The sequence below is a fragment of the Salmo salar genome, unplaced genomic scaffold (genome assembly GCF_965601325.2).
Source record: "Salmo salar unplaced genomic scaffold, fSalSal1 ptg000117l, whole genome shotgun sequence".
Classification (NCBI taxonomy): Eukaryota; Metazoa; Chordata; class Actinopteri; order Salmoniformes; family Salmonidae; genus Salmo; species Salmo salar.
In genome coordinates this window covers 304,598-320,573 of record NW_027675317.1, presented here as the reverse complement: position 1 = coordinate 320,573, position 15,976 = coordinate 304,598, and positions in this window count along the sequence as shown.

Genomic DNA, 15,976 nt, shown 5'->3' with positions numbered 1-15,976 from the left:
TTTGCTTCCTGTCTTTAAGTTTGGTGTGGGTATTTCTTTTGTTTTCCTCTTCTTGGGCAGATTTAGTGGGTCTCATGGTGGGTGTCTTTTATGTCCCAGTTGTTGTTACTAGTCAACTTCCAGTGGACACCCCCATAGTGTCTTTCAGAGCCCCTCCTAAAAAACAAGTTATATTTTGGGTTGGATATTGCATCATATTGTTGATATTTTAATCAATGGCATTTCCTTACAATGCTCATTAGTCTTTCAGTTGTTATTATTGTTTTTTATCCTCATATTTGTGTACTAAATATTTCAGTTTAATTTTCATAGTTTTTTCCTGTGAAGCCATTGTGTTGCATCCATGTCTGACATGTGCTGTATAAATAAAACTATTGAATGAACCCAATGACTGACCAAGCAACAGACTCTTGGTCCGAAAAACGGTATCAATCCAACTTTTCCAGCCTGCTGAAGGCGTGGTGGAGTGGTAAACACCACCCCCGGCTCTACCAGGGGCTTGAGGTGGTCTCCCACAGCTCTGCTTATGTCATGTTCTGTGGCCTTGCTGTTCCATTTCTTGACTGTCCCTGCAACACAGAAACACATTTAGTTATATTATATAAAACACTCAAAGTAATGGATATGGAGCATCTATGGCCTCAGTTACACCTGGCACCTACATGTGACTTCTGTCATCCGATCACTCCAAGCTGCATTAGGTTCAGATCTACCGGGATGGGCCTTTGACACAGTCAGGCCACTGAATATACATAAGCAATGTAAAGAGATGGGGTGAATGAGGGGAAAAGTACATTTGACACAAATGACCTTCATAATATCAAAGAACAAATGTGTGTGTCTGAGGGGAAATTAACTTTCATACAGCCAAAAGGAGTGAGAAATTACACCAATATCAGTGGACAATTTGCACTAATGTAAATGAACATAGATGGAACATATTCCCTTTTGCTGACGTGATGAACCACTAAGGGGACATAAATATTTACCATCTAAACCATGTGTGACCTCTCACCTCTCTGGCTGTAGAAGTGTTCTTCCTAACCAGTCCCTCAACAGCTCTCTGACTGAGCTCCACCCTCACTGGGTCTTCAGAGGAGAGGAAGGCTGAGGAGGGATGGAAGGATGAATGGATCAGTCAGTCAATAATGTGTAGAGCTGCTGTCTATGCTGTCTGACAAAATCACTATTTTAGTAGTTCGTTAAAGTAAATAAGGCTTTATGACTGCTGAATACCAACTATCAATCACTTACATCATGTATTTCCAGGTAGAGATACATCCTTGGGACGTCCCTAGCCTGTTGAAGTTGACTTTTAAAATGGTTAAGGTAGGGGTTAGGGTTAAGTTTAGGGTAGGGATGTCCCAAGGATCCCAGATAGCATTGACCATTGTGCATTCTTCTGTCTCTTTTACATAGCAGGTGATGGGTTCTGAACTTGAAAATATGAAATATCCTTATTCATGTCACTGTTTGAGAGAAGGGGATGTAGAACGTTTACATTCTGTCAGAATGTGTTATTGTTAGACGTCAGGGATCCTATGGAAGGAGAAGGACCACAGTCTGGAACAAGTCAACAGGACAGCCGTGAGGTGGGGAGGAGAAGGACCACAGTCTGGAACAAGTCAACAGGACAGCCGTGAGGTGGGGAGGAGAAGGGCCACAGTCTGGAACAAGTCAACAGGACAGCCGTGAGGTGGGGAGGAGAAGGACCACAGTCTGGAACAAGTCAACAGGACAGCCGTGAGGTGGGGAGGAGAAGGACCACAGTCTGGAACAAGTTAACAGGACAGCCGTGAGGTGGGGAGGAGAAGGGCCACAGTCTGGAACAAGTCAACAGGACAGCCGTGAGGTGGGGAGGAGAAGGACCACAGTCTGGAACAAGTCAACAGGACAGCCGTGAGGTGGGGAGGAGAAGGACCACAGTCTGGAACAAGTCAACAGGACAGCCGTGAGGTGGGGAGGAGAAGGGCCACAGTCTGGAACAAGTCAACAGGACAGCCGTGAGGTGGGGAGGAGAAGGACCACAGTCTGGAACAAGTCAACAGGACAGCTGTGAGGTGGGGAGGAGAAGGGCCACAGTCTGGAACAAGTCAACAGGACAGCCGTGAGGTGGGGAGGAGAAGGGCCACAGACTGGAACAAGTCAACAGGACAGCCGTGAGGTGGGGAGGAGAAGGGCCACAGTCTGGAACAAGTCAACAGGACAGCCGTGAGGTGGGGAGGAGAAGGGCCACAGTCTGGAACAAGTCAACAGGACAGCCGTGAGGTGGGGAGGAGAAGGGCCACAGTCTGGAACAAGTCAACAGGACAGCCGTGAGGTGGGGAGGAGAAGGGCCACAGTCTGGAACAACTCAACAGGACAGCCGTGAGGTGGGGAGGAGAAGGACCACAGTCTGGAACAAGTCAACAGGACAGCCGTGAGGTGGGGAGGAGAAGGGCCACAGTCTGGAACAAGTCAACAGGACAGCCGTGAGGTGGGGAGGAGAAGGGCCACAGTCTGGAACAAGTCAACAGGACAGCCGTGAGGTGGGGAGGAGAAGGGCCACAGTCTGGAACAAGTCAACAGGACAGCCGTGAGGTGGGGAGGAGAAGGGCCACAGTCTGGAACAAGTCAACAGGACAGCCGTGAGGTGGGGAGGAGAAGGACCACAGTCTGGAACAAGTCAACAGGACAGCCGTGAGGTGGGGAGGAGAAGGGCCACAGTCTGGAACAAGTCAACAGGACAGCCGTGAGGTGGGGAGGAGAAGGGCCACAGTCTGGAACAAGTCAACAGGACAGCCGTGAGGTGGGGAGGAGAAGGACCACAGTCTGGAACAAGTCAACAGGACAGCCGTGAGGTGGGGAGGAGAAGGACCACAGTCTGGAACAAGTCAACAGGACAGCCGTGAGGTGGGGAGGAGAAGGACCACAGTCTGGAACAAGTCAACAGGACAGCCGTGAGGTGGGGAGGAGAAGGACCACAGTCTGGAACAAGTCAACAGGACAGCCGTGAGGTGGTGGGGAGGAGAAGGGCCACAGTCTGGAACAAGTCAACAGGACAGCCGTGAGGTGGTGGGGAGGAGAAGGGCCACAGTCTGGAACAAGTCAACAGGACAGCCGTGAGGTGGGGAGGAGAAGGACCACAGTCTGGAACAAGTTAACAGGACAGCCGTGAGGTGGGGAGGAGAAGGACCACAGTCTGGAACAAGTCAACAGGACAGCCGTGAGGTGGGGAGGAGAAGGACCACAGTCTGGAACAAGTCAACAGGACAGCCGTGAGGTGGGGAGGAGAAGGACCACAGTCTGGAACAAGTCAACAGGACAGCCGTGAGGTGGGGAGGAGAAGGACCACAGTCTGGAACAAGTCAACAGGACAGCCGTGAGGTGGGGAGGAGAAGGACCACAGTCTGGAACAAGTCAACAGGACAGCTGTGAGGTGGGGAGGAGAAGGACCACAGTCTGGAACAAGTCAACAGGACAGCTGTGAGGTGGGGAGGAGAAGGACCACAGTCTGGAACAAGTCAACAGGACAGCCGTGAGGTGGGGAGGAGAAGGGCCACAGTCTGGAACAAGTCAACAGGACAGCCGTGAGGTGGGGAAGAGAAGGGCCACAGTCTGGAACAAGTCAACAGGACAGCCGTGAGGTGGGGAGGAGAAGGACCACAGTCTGGAACAAGTCAACAGGACAGCCGTGAGGTGGGGAGGAGAAGGGCCACAGTCTGGAACAAGTCAACAGGACAGCCGTGAGGTGGGGAGGAGAAGGACCACAGTCTGGAACAAGTCAACAGGACAGCCGTGAGGTGGGGAGGAGAAGGACCACAGTCTGGAACAAGTCAACAGGACAGCCGTGAGGTGGGGAGGAGAAGGACCACAGTCTGGAACAAGTCAACAGGACAGCCGTGAGGTGGGGAGGAGAAGGGCCACAGTCTGGAACAAGTCAACAGGACAGCCGTGAGGTGGGGAGGAGAAGGGCCACAGTCTGGAACAAGTCAACAGGACAGCCGTGAGGTGGGGAGGAGAAGGGCCACAGTCTGGAACAAGTCAACAGGACAGCCGTGAGGTGGGGAGGAGAAGGGCCACAGTCTGGAACAAGTTAACAGGACAGCCGTGAGGTGGGGAGGAGAAGGACCACAGTCTGGAACAAGTCAACAGGACAGCCGTGAGGTGGGGAGGAGAAGGGCCACAGTCTGGAACAAGTCAACAGGACAGCCGTGAGGTGGGGAGGAGAAGGACCACAGTCTGGAACAAGTCAACAGGACAGCCGTGAGGTGGGGAGGAGAAGGACCACAGTCTGGAACAAGTCAACAGGACAGCCGTGAGGTGGTGGGGAGGAGAAGGGCCACAGTCTGGAACAAGTCAACAGGACAGCCGTGAGGTGGTGGGGAGGAGAAGGGCCACAGTCTGGAACAAGTCAACAGGACAGCCGTGAGGTGGGGAGGAGAAGGGCCACAGTCTGGAACAAGTCAACAGGACAGCCGTGAGGTGGGGAGGAGAAGGACCACAGTCTGGAACAAGTCAACAGGACAGCCGTGAGGTGGGGAGGAGAAGGGCCACAGTCTGGAACAAGTCAACAGGACAGCCGTGAGGTGGGGAGGAGAAGGGCCACAGACTGGAACAAGTCAACAGGACAGCCGTGAGGTGGGGAGGAGAAGGGCCACAGTCTGGAACAAGTCAACAGGACAGCCGTGAGGTGGGGAGGAGAAGGGCCACAGTCTGGAACAAGTCAACAGGACAGCCGTGAGGTGGGGAGGAGAAGGGCCACAGTCTGGAACAAGTCAACAGGACAGCCGTGAGGTGGGGAGGAGAAGGGCCACAGTCTGGAACAAGTCAACAGGACAGCCGTGAGGTGGGGAGGAGAAGGGCCACAGTCTGGAACAAGTCAACAGGACAGCCGTGAGGTGGGGAGGAGAAGGGCCACAGTCTGGAACAAGTCAACAGGACAGCCGTGAGGTGGGGAGGAGAAGGGCCACAGTCTGGAACAAGTCAACAGGACAGCCGTGAGGTGGGGAGGAGAAGGGCCACAGTCTGGAACAAGTCAACAGGACAGCCGTGAGGTGGGGAGGAGAAGGGCCACAGTCTGGAACAAGTCAACAGGACAGCCGTGAGGTGGGGAGGAGAAGGACCACAGTCTGGAACAAGTCAACAGGACAGCCGTGAGGTGGGGAGGAGAAGGACCACAGTCTGGAACAAGTCAACAGGACAGCCGTGAGGTGGGGAGGAGAAGGACCACAGTCTGGAACAAGTCAACAGGACAGCCGTGAGGTGGGGAGGAGAAGGACCACAGTCTGGAACAAGTCAACAGGACAGCCGTGAGGTGGTGGGGAGGAGAAGGGCCACAGTCTGGAACAAGTCAACAGGACAGCCGTGAGGTGGTGCGGAGGAGAAGGGCCACAGTCTGGAACAAGTCAACAGGACAGCCGTGAGGTGGGGAGGAGAAGGACCACAGTCTGGAACAAGTTAACAGGACAGCCGTGAGGTGGGGAGGAGAAGGACCACAGTCTGGAACAAGTCAACAGGACAGCCGTGAGGTGGGGAGGAGAAGGACCACAGTCTGGAACAAGTCAACAGGACAGCCGTGAGGTGGGGAGGAGAAGGACCACAGTCTGGAACAAGTCAACAGGACAGCCGTGAGGTGGGGAGGAGAAGGACCACAGTCTGGAACAAGTCAACAGGACAGCCGTGAGGTGGGGAGGAGAAGGACCACAGTCTGGAACAAGTCAACAGGACAGCCGTGAGGTGGGGAGGAGAAGGACCACAGTCTGGAACAAGTCAACAGGACAGCCGTGAGGTGGGGAGGAGAAGGGCCACAGTCTGGAACAAGTCAACAGGACAGCCGTGAGGTGGGGAAGAGAAGGGCCACAGTCTGGAACAAGTCAACAGGACAGCCGTGAGGTGGGGAGGAGAAGGACCACAGTCTGGAACAAGTCAACAGGACAGCCGTGAGGTGGGGAGGAGAAGGGCCACAGTCTGGAACAAGTCAACAGGACAGCCGTGAGGTGGGGAGGAGAAGGACCACAGTCTGGAACAAGTCAACAGGACAGCCGTGAGGTGGGGAGGAGAAGGACCACAGTCTGGAACAAGTCAACAGGACAGCCGTGAGGTGGGGAGGAGAAGGGCCACAGTCTGGAACAAGTCAACAGGACAGCCGTGAGGTGGGGAGGAGAAGGGCCACAGTCTGGAACAAGTCAACAGGACAGCCGTGAGGTGGGGAGGAGAAGGACCACAGTCTGGAACAAGTCAACAGGACAGCCGTGAGGTGGGGAGGAGAAGGGCCACAGTCTGGAACAAGTTAACAGGACAGCCGTGAGGTGGGGAGGAGAAGGGCCACAGTCTGGAACAAGTCAACAGGACAGCCGTGAGGTGGGGAGGAGAAGGGCCACAGTCTGGAACAAGTCAACAGGACAGCCGTGAGGTGGGGAGGAGAAGGGCCACAGTCTGGAACAAGTCAACAGGACAGCCGTGAGGTGGTGGGGAGGAGAAGGGCCACAGTCTGGAACAAGTCAACAGGACAGCCGTGAGGTGGTGGGGAGGAGAAGGGCCACAGTCTGGAACAAGTCAACAGGACAGCCGTGAGGTGGTGGGGAGGAGAAGGGCCACAGTCTGGAACAAGTCAACAGGACAGCCGTGAGGTGGTGGGGAGGAGAAGGGCCACAGTCTGGAACAAGTCAACAGGACAGCCGTGAGGTGGGGAGGAGAAGGGCCACAGTCTGGAACAAGTCAACAGGACAGCCGTGAGGTGGGGAGGAGAAGGACCACAGTCTGGAACAAGTCAACAGGACAGCCGTGAGGTGGGGAGGAGAAGGACCACAGTCTGGAACAAGTCAACAGGACAGCCGTGAGGTGGTGGGGAGGAGAAGGGCCACAGTCTGGAACAAGTCAACAGGACAGCCGTGAGGTGGGGAGGAGAAGGACCACAGTCTGGAACAAGTCAACAGGACAGCCGTGAGGTGGGGAGGAGAAGGACCACAGTCTGGAACAAGTCAACAGGACAGCCGTGAGGTGGGGAGGAGAAGGACCACAGTCTGGAACAAGTCAACAGGACAGCCGTGAGGTGGGGAGGAGAAGGACCACAGTCTGGAACAAGTCAACAGGACAGCCGTGAGGTGGGGAGGAGAAGGACCACAGTCTGGAACAAGTCAACAGGACAGCCGTGAGGTGGGGAGGAGAAGGGCCACAGTCTGGAACAAGTCAACAGGACAGCCGTGAGGTGGGGAGGAGAAGGGCCACAGTCTGGAACAAGTCAACAGGACAGCCGTGAGGTGGGGAGGAGAAGGGCCACAGTCTGGAACAAGTCAACAGGACAGCCGTGAGGTGGTGGGGAGGAGAAGGACCACAGTCTGGAACAAGTCAACAGGACAGCCGTGAGGTGGTGGGGAGGAGAAGGACCACAGTCTGGAACAAGTCAACAGGACAGCCGTGAGGTGGGGAGGAGAAGGGCCACAGTCTGGAACAAGTCAACAGGACAGCCGTGAGGTGGTGGGGAGGAGAAGGACCACAGTCTGGAACAAGTCAACAGGACAGCCGTGAGGTGGTGGGGAGGAGAAGGACCACAGTCTGGAACAAGTCAACAGGACAGCCGTGAGGTGGGGAGGAGAAGGACCACAGTCTGGAACAAGTCAACAGGACAGCCGTGAGGTGGGGAGGAGAAGGACCACAGTCTGGAACAAGTCAACAGGACAGCCGTGAGGTGGGGAGGAGAAGGGCCACAGTCTGGAACAAGTCAACAGGACAGCCGTGAGGTGGGGAGGAGAAGGGCCACAGTCTGGAACAAGTCAACAGGACAGCCGTGAGGTGGGGAGGAGAAGGACCACAGTCTGGAACAAGTCAACAGGACAGCCGTGAGGTGGGGAGGAGAAGGACCACAGTCTGGAACAAGTCATCAGGACAGCCGTGAGGTGGGGAGGAGAAGGACCACAGTCTGGAACAAGTCATCAGGACAGCCGTGAGGTGGTGGGGAGGAGAAGGACCACAGTCTGGAACAAGTCAACAGGACAGCCGTGAGGTGGTGGGGAGGAGAAGGACCACAGTCTGGAACAAGTCAACAGGACAGCCGTGAGGTGGGGAGGAGAAGGGCCACAGTCTGGAACAAGTCAACAGGACAGCCGTGAGGTGGGGAGGAGAAGGACCACAGTCTGGAACAAGTCAACAGGACAGCCGTGAGGTGGGGAGGAGAAGGGCCACAGTCTGGAACAAGTCAACAGGACAGCCGTGAGGTGGGGAGGAGAAGGGCCACAGTCTGGAACAAGTCAACAGGACAGCCGTGAGGTGGGGAGGAGAAGGGCCACAGTCTGGAACAAGTCATCAGGACAGCCGTGAGGTGGGGAGGAGTGAGGAATTTAGGCTGAGGTCAGGTCAGGTCAAGTGAGGAAGAACTCATGTGACTAAAGTTCTACCTAGCAACAGAGGTGTAATTCAACATCAGTTCACCGTCTCACCTCATACTGTATTGGAGCTGCAGCAGCTTCTACTAACGTTAGCTTCGTTAACTAACTAAGGACGGTGACCTGTCCAGACGAGATGTTACAACGAACTGAATCGTCAATGGAGGTCTTCCTCTTTATATAGGCTGCTACAGCATGCAATACTATTAACTCACAAGGGGGCATAACGTGACATGGACAATACTATCCCATTTTGGAAACGTTACATGGACAATACTATCCCATTTTGGAAACGTTACATGTACAATACTATCCCATTTTGGAAACGTTACATGTACAATACTATACCATTTTGGAAACGTTACATGTACAATACTATCCCATTTTGGAAATGTTACATGTACAATAATATCCCATTTTGGAAACGTTACATGGACAATACTATCCCATTTTGGAAACGTTACATGTACAATACTATCCCATTTTGGAAACATTACATGTACAATACTATCCCATTTTTGAAATGTTACATGTACAATACTATACCATTTTGGAAACGTTACATGGACAATACTATCCCATTTTGGAAACGTTACATGTACAATACTATCCCATTTTGGAAACGTTACATGTACAACACTATCCCATTTTGGAAACGTTACATGTACAATACTATCCCATTTTGGAAACGTTACATGTACAATACTATCCCATTTTGGAAACGTTACATGTACAATACTATCCCATTTTGGAAACGTTACATGTACAATACTATACCATTTTGGAAACGTTACATGTACAATACTATCCCATTTTGGAAATGTTACATGTACAATAATATCCCATTTTGGAAACGTTACATGGACAATACTATCCCATTTTGGAAACGTTACATGTACAATACTATCCCATTTTGGAAACATTACATGTACAATACTATCCCATTTTTGAAATGTTACATGTACAATACTATACCATTTTGGAAACGTTACATGGACAATACTATCCCATTTTGGAAACGTTACATGTACAATACTATCCCATTTTGGAAACGTTACATGTACAACACTATCCCATTTTGGAAACGTTACATGTACAATACTATCCCATTTTGGAAACGTTACATGTACAATACTATCCCATTTTGGAAACGTTACATGTACAATACTATACCATTTTGGAAACGTTACATGTACAATACTATCCCATTTTGGAAACGTTACATGTACAATACTATACCATTTTGGAAACGTTACATGGACAATACTATCCCATTTTGGAAACGTTACATGTACAATACTATCCTATTTTGGAAACGTTACATGTACAATACTATCCCATTTTGAAAACGTTACATGTCCAATACTACCCCATTTTGGAAACGTTACATGTACAATACTATCCCATTTTGGAAACGTTACATGTCCGCCCCCTTGTGGAGGGAAATTAATATCTTGATGGTAGCTGTAGATGGGATTCAAATGCATAATGGTATTAATACAGTGTCTAGACTACCTCTTTTGTATAAATGCCCTTCAGAATCCAAACACAGTATTGCCATGCAGCAAAATGTTGCGTATAATCTTTCAAGTCAGCCTGATAAAATATTGAACAATTTGTGTACAAAGATATCTTGAAATGTGATATTATGCCTGTATGGCAGTACTGTTACTGTATGGCAGTACTGTATTGGCTAGTGCTTTCTCCAATATGTTCTTCTATTTTACATTCCATTGTATGTCGATGTCATTTATCTTTCAATATTTACTTAATATATATATTTGTTTTTTTTAAAGACTATTCTTTGACACATTTTCTCTTCCTTTGAAACTCTTATAGGACAGAACATGGACACAATGCAATTGGGATCAAGAAGAAGGTACAGATATGTTGTAGGACAGCTGCATTGAAGTGTACATTTAACCTACATAGCAGTCAATACAAACTGACATCTATTAGCATACAAATGTGTGCAAATGATCTTTTCAGATCTTCTCAGAAATGAATCAAGTCCATGGAATGGATATAGACAAAAAGATAATTCAAGGACTATCAGAGGTAGAGAGGCGAGGCAGGGGTGAGGACATCATCCTGCTATTTTGACAGTCCCTGAAGGACAATACAGAAGAGGTATCTGCTCTTATTCCTTCCCTTTCTCTAATGAATTTTCTAGTAAAATTAGCAAGTGTAGTAAGATCATTGCTTTACTTTACTAGGACTGGAGACCACAGCAGTGATTCTGCTCTTGCCCTACCTCTTCAATGAGGACCCGAGTGGCCTTTATGTCCGTGACAAGGTATGCCTATGCACCAATCATCTGTTTCTTCATAAACATAGGTGTGCATGCTTATATAAAACTACAGCTGAACATTTGTTATGTGCTTTGTTAATTGTTTGTGTATTAATCTTTTCTTACTTTTGTTGACACAGATTTCACCGCTCTTCACTCCTTTACTGCACATCGGTGGAAATCCATTCCACCATGAGAGTGAAATCCCGCTGGCCTTTGATGGGGAGAACATCCAGGCCCTCGAGGACGTCCCCATGGGACTTGGGGCTCTGCTACGGCTGGATTTTTTATTTTCCCTTCAATTTCCCAAAAATTTCAGAAAAACACTTATGTTCTTTAGTTAATGTGTTCTGGGGATAAGAGAAGTTGGGGTGAAGTTACCAGGGCATATATATATTATACACACATACAATTCATCATATTTTCATATATTCACAGAATCCATATAAAACGTAAGAAATTCTCAGGTAGTCACGACAACCATTCCATTTGCTTTTTCAGGGACTCTCCATAGCAACGAAGCATCTCTCCAAACATCCTCCCAGCAGAACCAAAAATAAACTTTAGTTTCCCAGACAATGACCATGGGATCCTCAACGGTTCTCTAACCTCCCAGAGACCACGGCAAAATCAAGCCTCCCAGGAACTACAGACCTTCCGCTGCTTTCTAAAATATCATCCCGCTCTCAATACCACCCCAGTTTGTATATGTTACCATCTAGACGGCAGATTAAGACTCATTTCCACATTCACACAACTCTCATATCACAGTCACACAATGCTATTCCCAAACAAACCTAATCAATTAGTTGTTTTCCAACAATATTTTAACCTGCAGGAATATTTTCACATTTCTATGTCATGGTCAGTTCCTAGGATAATGTAACTCATACATTTACATCTTTCAATACTTCTAAAATGGGGTCCAGGTTTAAAATAATTACAGGTGCACCTTACCATCTTATACTATATCATAAATGGTCTTAACTAGTAAACACAGATTCTAGTTTTCATCCAGTTCACACAGATAGCTGACTCAGCCTCAGAGCCTTCTGACTGGGCCCTGTTTACACCTCCACACAGGAATACACACTCAGAGCCTCCTGACTGGGCCCTGTTTACACCTCCACACAGGAATGCACACTCAGAGCCTCCTGACTGGGCCCTGTTTACACCTACACACAGGAATACACACTCAGAGCCTCCTGACTGGGCCCTGTTTACACCTCCACACAGGAATACACACTCAGAGCCTCCTGACTGGGCCCTGTTTACACCTCCACACAGGAATACACACTCAGAGCCTACTGACTGGGCCCTGTTTACACCTCCACACAGGAATACACACTCAGAGCCTCCTGACTGGGCCCTGTTTACACCTCCACACAGGAATACACACTCAGAGCCTACTGACTGGGCCCTGTTTACACCTCCACACAGGAATACACACTCAGAGCCTCCTGACTGGGCCCTGTTTACACCTCCACACAGGAATACACACTCAGAGCCTCCTGACTGGGCCCCGTTTACACCTCCACACAGGAATACACACTCAGAGCCTCCTGACTGGGCCCTGTTTACACCTCCACACAGGAATACACACTCAGAGCCTACTGACTGGGCCCTGTTTACACCTCCACACAGGAATACACACTCAGAGCCTCCTGACTGGGCCCTGTTTACACCTCCACACAGGAATACACACTCAGAGCCTACTGACTGGGCCCTGTTTACACCTCCACACAGGAATACACACTCAGAGCCTCCTGACTGGGCCCTGTTTACACCTCCACACAGGAATACACACTCAGAGCCTCCTGACTGGGCCCCGTTTACACCTCCACACAGGAACACACACTCAGAGCCTACTGACTGGGCCCTGTTTACACCTCCACACAGGAACACACACTCAGAGCCTCCTGACTGGGCCCTGTTTACACCTCCACACAGGAATACACACTCAGAGCCTACGAGGCTTTTCTAAAAACTCCACTTTGCGTGTTTCGCTCACTTTTTTTTTAAACTACGTTCGAGATGTGGTATCCACTCGGCTCGCTGCCTCTCAGATCAAAGATGGGTCCATCTGCTCCGTTCCTGAAGTGTGGTCTCCCTGAGATCCCAAGTTAGAGGGATCCCTGGAGCACCATTTACCCAGGTCACCAGGAGCGGTCACCAAGTGAAGATTCACATCCCCATCGCCAAATGTGGTGGTTAATTTCTTTAATATCAATTGAGGAGACAAACTTATCACACAAGTCAGAGTTATTCTTAAACTAAATCTTTATTCACTTATAAGACAGCAGGTCAACACAACGTACACATAGAAAGTGAATCAATTGAGTGCCCTATGATAATGATGGCTGGTGGAACCACGGGACAAAAGTACAAAGGTCTTTTATAGCCCTTTTAACCTACATGACGAACAACAGATGTATAGAACGGGTCACAAGGTTAAGATTTGTATGAAAGATACTTATAATTCTCAGCAGAGAGTATCTGCTGTAAAAACAGTACTCTTTGTGTAGAGACCAGGGTCTGGCCCTGGGGTCATCCCTCCCTGGTACCATATAGAACAGAAACATTAACTCATGTTCTGGAATGCAGTCTCTTTAGGTTTTATCACCCAAAAGACATTGTAAATCTCCTGTCAGTGTTTTCTCCCAGAGGCCCATCCTCAGTAGAACACAGACACAATAGTTATAAAAACCCTCTATTCTGTTGCATAAAACAACCATTTGATGCAATAAAAGTATTATTACATAATGTTGCAGTTTTGCTCTCAGTGTCCACTGAAAGTTGACTAGTAACAACAACTGGGAGCTAAAAGACACCCACCATGAGACCCACTAAATCTGCCAAAGAAGAGGCAAACAAAAGAAAAACCCACACCAAACTTAAAGACAGGAAGCAAACCAAAAAGGTGGAGCAACTAAAGGTGTTGACTCTCCACATGTATCAAGACAACTGGAGCACTGGGCCAGACACTCTTAAATAGAACCTGGACCAGCTCAGGTGAAACACCTTCCCACTAACGAGATGGACAAGCCAGCACAGGTGTAACACATACTGACTAACGAGGTGACACCAATCAGTGCATCCTACGTGCTGACGAGCTAGACGTGCTGACGAGCTAGACGTGCTAACGGGCTAGACGGGCTAACGAGCTAGACGGGCTAACGAGCTAGACGTGCTAACGAGCTAGACGAGCTAACGGAGCTAGACGTGCTAACGAGCTAGACGTGCTAACGAGCTATACCTGCTAAAGTCCAACCTCAAAACATAAATGGAAAACCAAAGCCTGTAACACCTTCCCCCTTAAGACAACAAATATGTCCTACATTTCTTTTGGACAAGTTTGCTCACCACCAACAGAAAACAACTTCCATTTCACATTATAATCAACTACAATGCTTCTCCTTCACCAATATAAACATGGTGTCTACTGGCTGTCAACAATTAAAAACAAGAAAAAAACACGTATTTCTAAATAATAATATACAATAGTATCTTTTGTCCTTTTTCTTTCCATAGAATCCTTCCTAAAACTCACTAGCTTCTAGAACTCTCGTCTTCCTAAAACTCACTAGCTTCTAGAACTCTCGTCTTCCTAAAACTCACTAGCTTCTAGAACTCTTGTCTTCCTAAAACTCACTAGCTTCTAGAACTCTCGTCTTCCTAAAACTCACTAGCTTCTAGAACTCTCGTCCCCTTGGAACGAGCCCAAACAAAACTCATCTCCAATACGGAAAAACATGCAGTTATAATAAATTGTGATCCATGGCAATGCACTGGCTAAACACAAAACACTCAACTTTTTAACTGCCCACCCTTGAGACAATCAACAACCAAGTTGTCCTCACCACTGACATGTCTGATTTCAAGAGGAAACTCCTGCAATATCCATAGTAACTTTCCACCTCACTGCAGAGCTTCTCTCTCTTTTCAGGGTTCACTAGATAGGCATGTTGTTGGAACGGGGCCCAGTCCCCAATGTCATGCTCTAGTACATTTGGGTTGGCACATCTGAGAATGAACCCTGATATTCTAAAAGCAGGATAACAATGTCAATATAATTGTACCCAAAACTTGTCAGTTGGTTGCATGAATAAGTATTACATGAATTGTAAATATGAAATATCAAAACCAAATGTACACCCCTTTGTTAATACATATTGACAATAATGAACCTAATGGTGAGGCATAAATAATAAAAAAAATCTGATTTTGTCAGGCTGAATGTTTTAAATTTTTTACATTTTACATTTTAGTCATTTAGCAGACGCTCTTATCCAGAGCGACGTACAGTAGTGAATGCATATATTTCATTAAAAAAAAATTGTACTTTTTTATTTTATTTTTTATAAATATGAGGTGATTTGAGTCATGCTTCTTCAGTAGTGGAATAAAGACAATTAGCACTTGAATGTTGTAAATAAATACTGGAGTGATGTAGGATTGTTAATAAAATTGATTATAGACCAATTTATTATACTGCGTCCATGTGTATAGGCTGCAAGTACTTTGAAATGAAGCTGTTTTCAAGTCATTGAAAAAACGACCAGAAAAGACCTCTTTTCAACTTTCACTTTCAACTACAACGAACGGGCATAGTCTTATTTTCAACGTCTTTTCAATGACATGTTGCTAGGTGGGATATCCCCAATGTCAAAACACAGTTTTAACGTGTCCAAATCAATAACCAATAAGCAGAAACAGTTGGTGATATATTGAAAACCTAAACATTTCGAAGTGTTGCATTTTGATTCAAGTGGGTCACCAACATGGTAAGTGTAATACATTTTTTTTGTCACTTTTTGTTAAATCTCATAAATAGTAACTCTTCCAATTCAGAGTCTGGATTTTCCCCCTGAGGCTAATATCCATATCATGCTGAAATCAATAGAACAGGGGACAAACGTTTAGGGTTCTACATTGTGACATCATTAAAATACTCCTACTACAATGTTTAAACATTCTACATTGTGACATTATTTAATTGATATCATGGAACAACTCCTTCATGTATTTTCTGATGTTTGATCAGAGATCTTTTATCAAAGTATCTCTTGTCACACTGATCACAGCCATAAGGTTTCTCTCCTGTGTGTGTTCTCTGGTGTTTAGTCAGACTGCTAGATGTAGTAAAACTCTTCCCACATTGATCACAGCTAAAAGGTTTCTCTCCTGTGTGTGTTCTATGGTGTCTCTTCAGATGGCTAGAACGAAAAAAACTCTTCCCACATTGAGTACAGCTATATGATTTCTCTCGTATCTCTCCTGTGTGTGTTCTATGGTGTACCTTCAGACTGCTAGAACAAAAAAA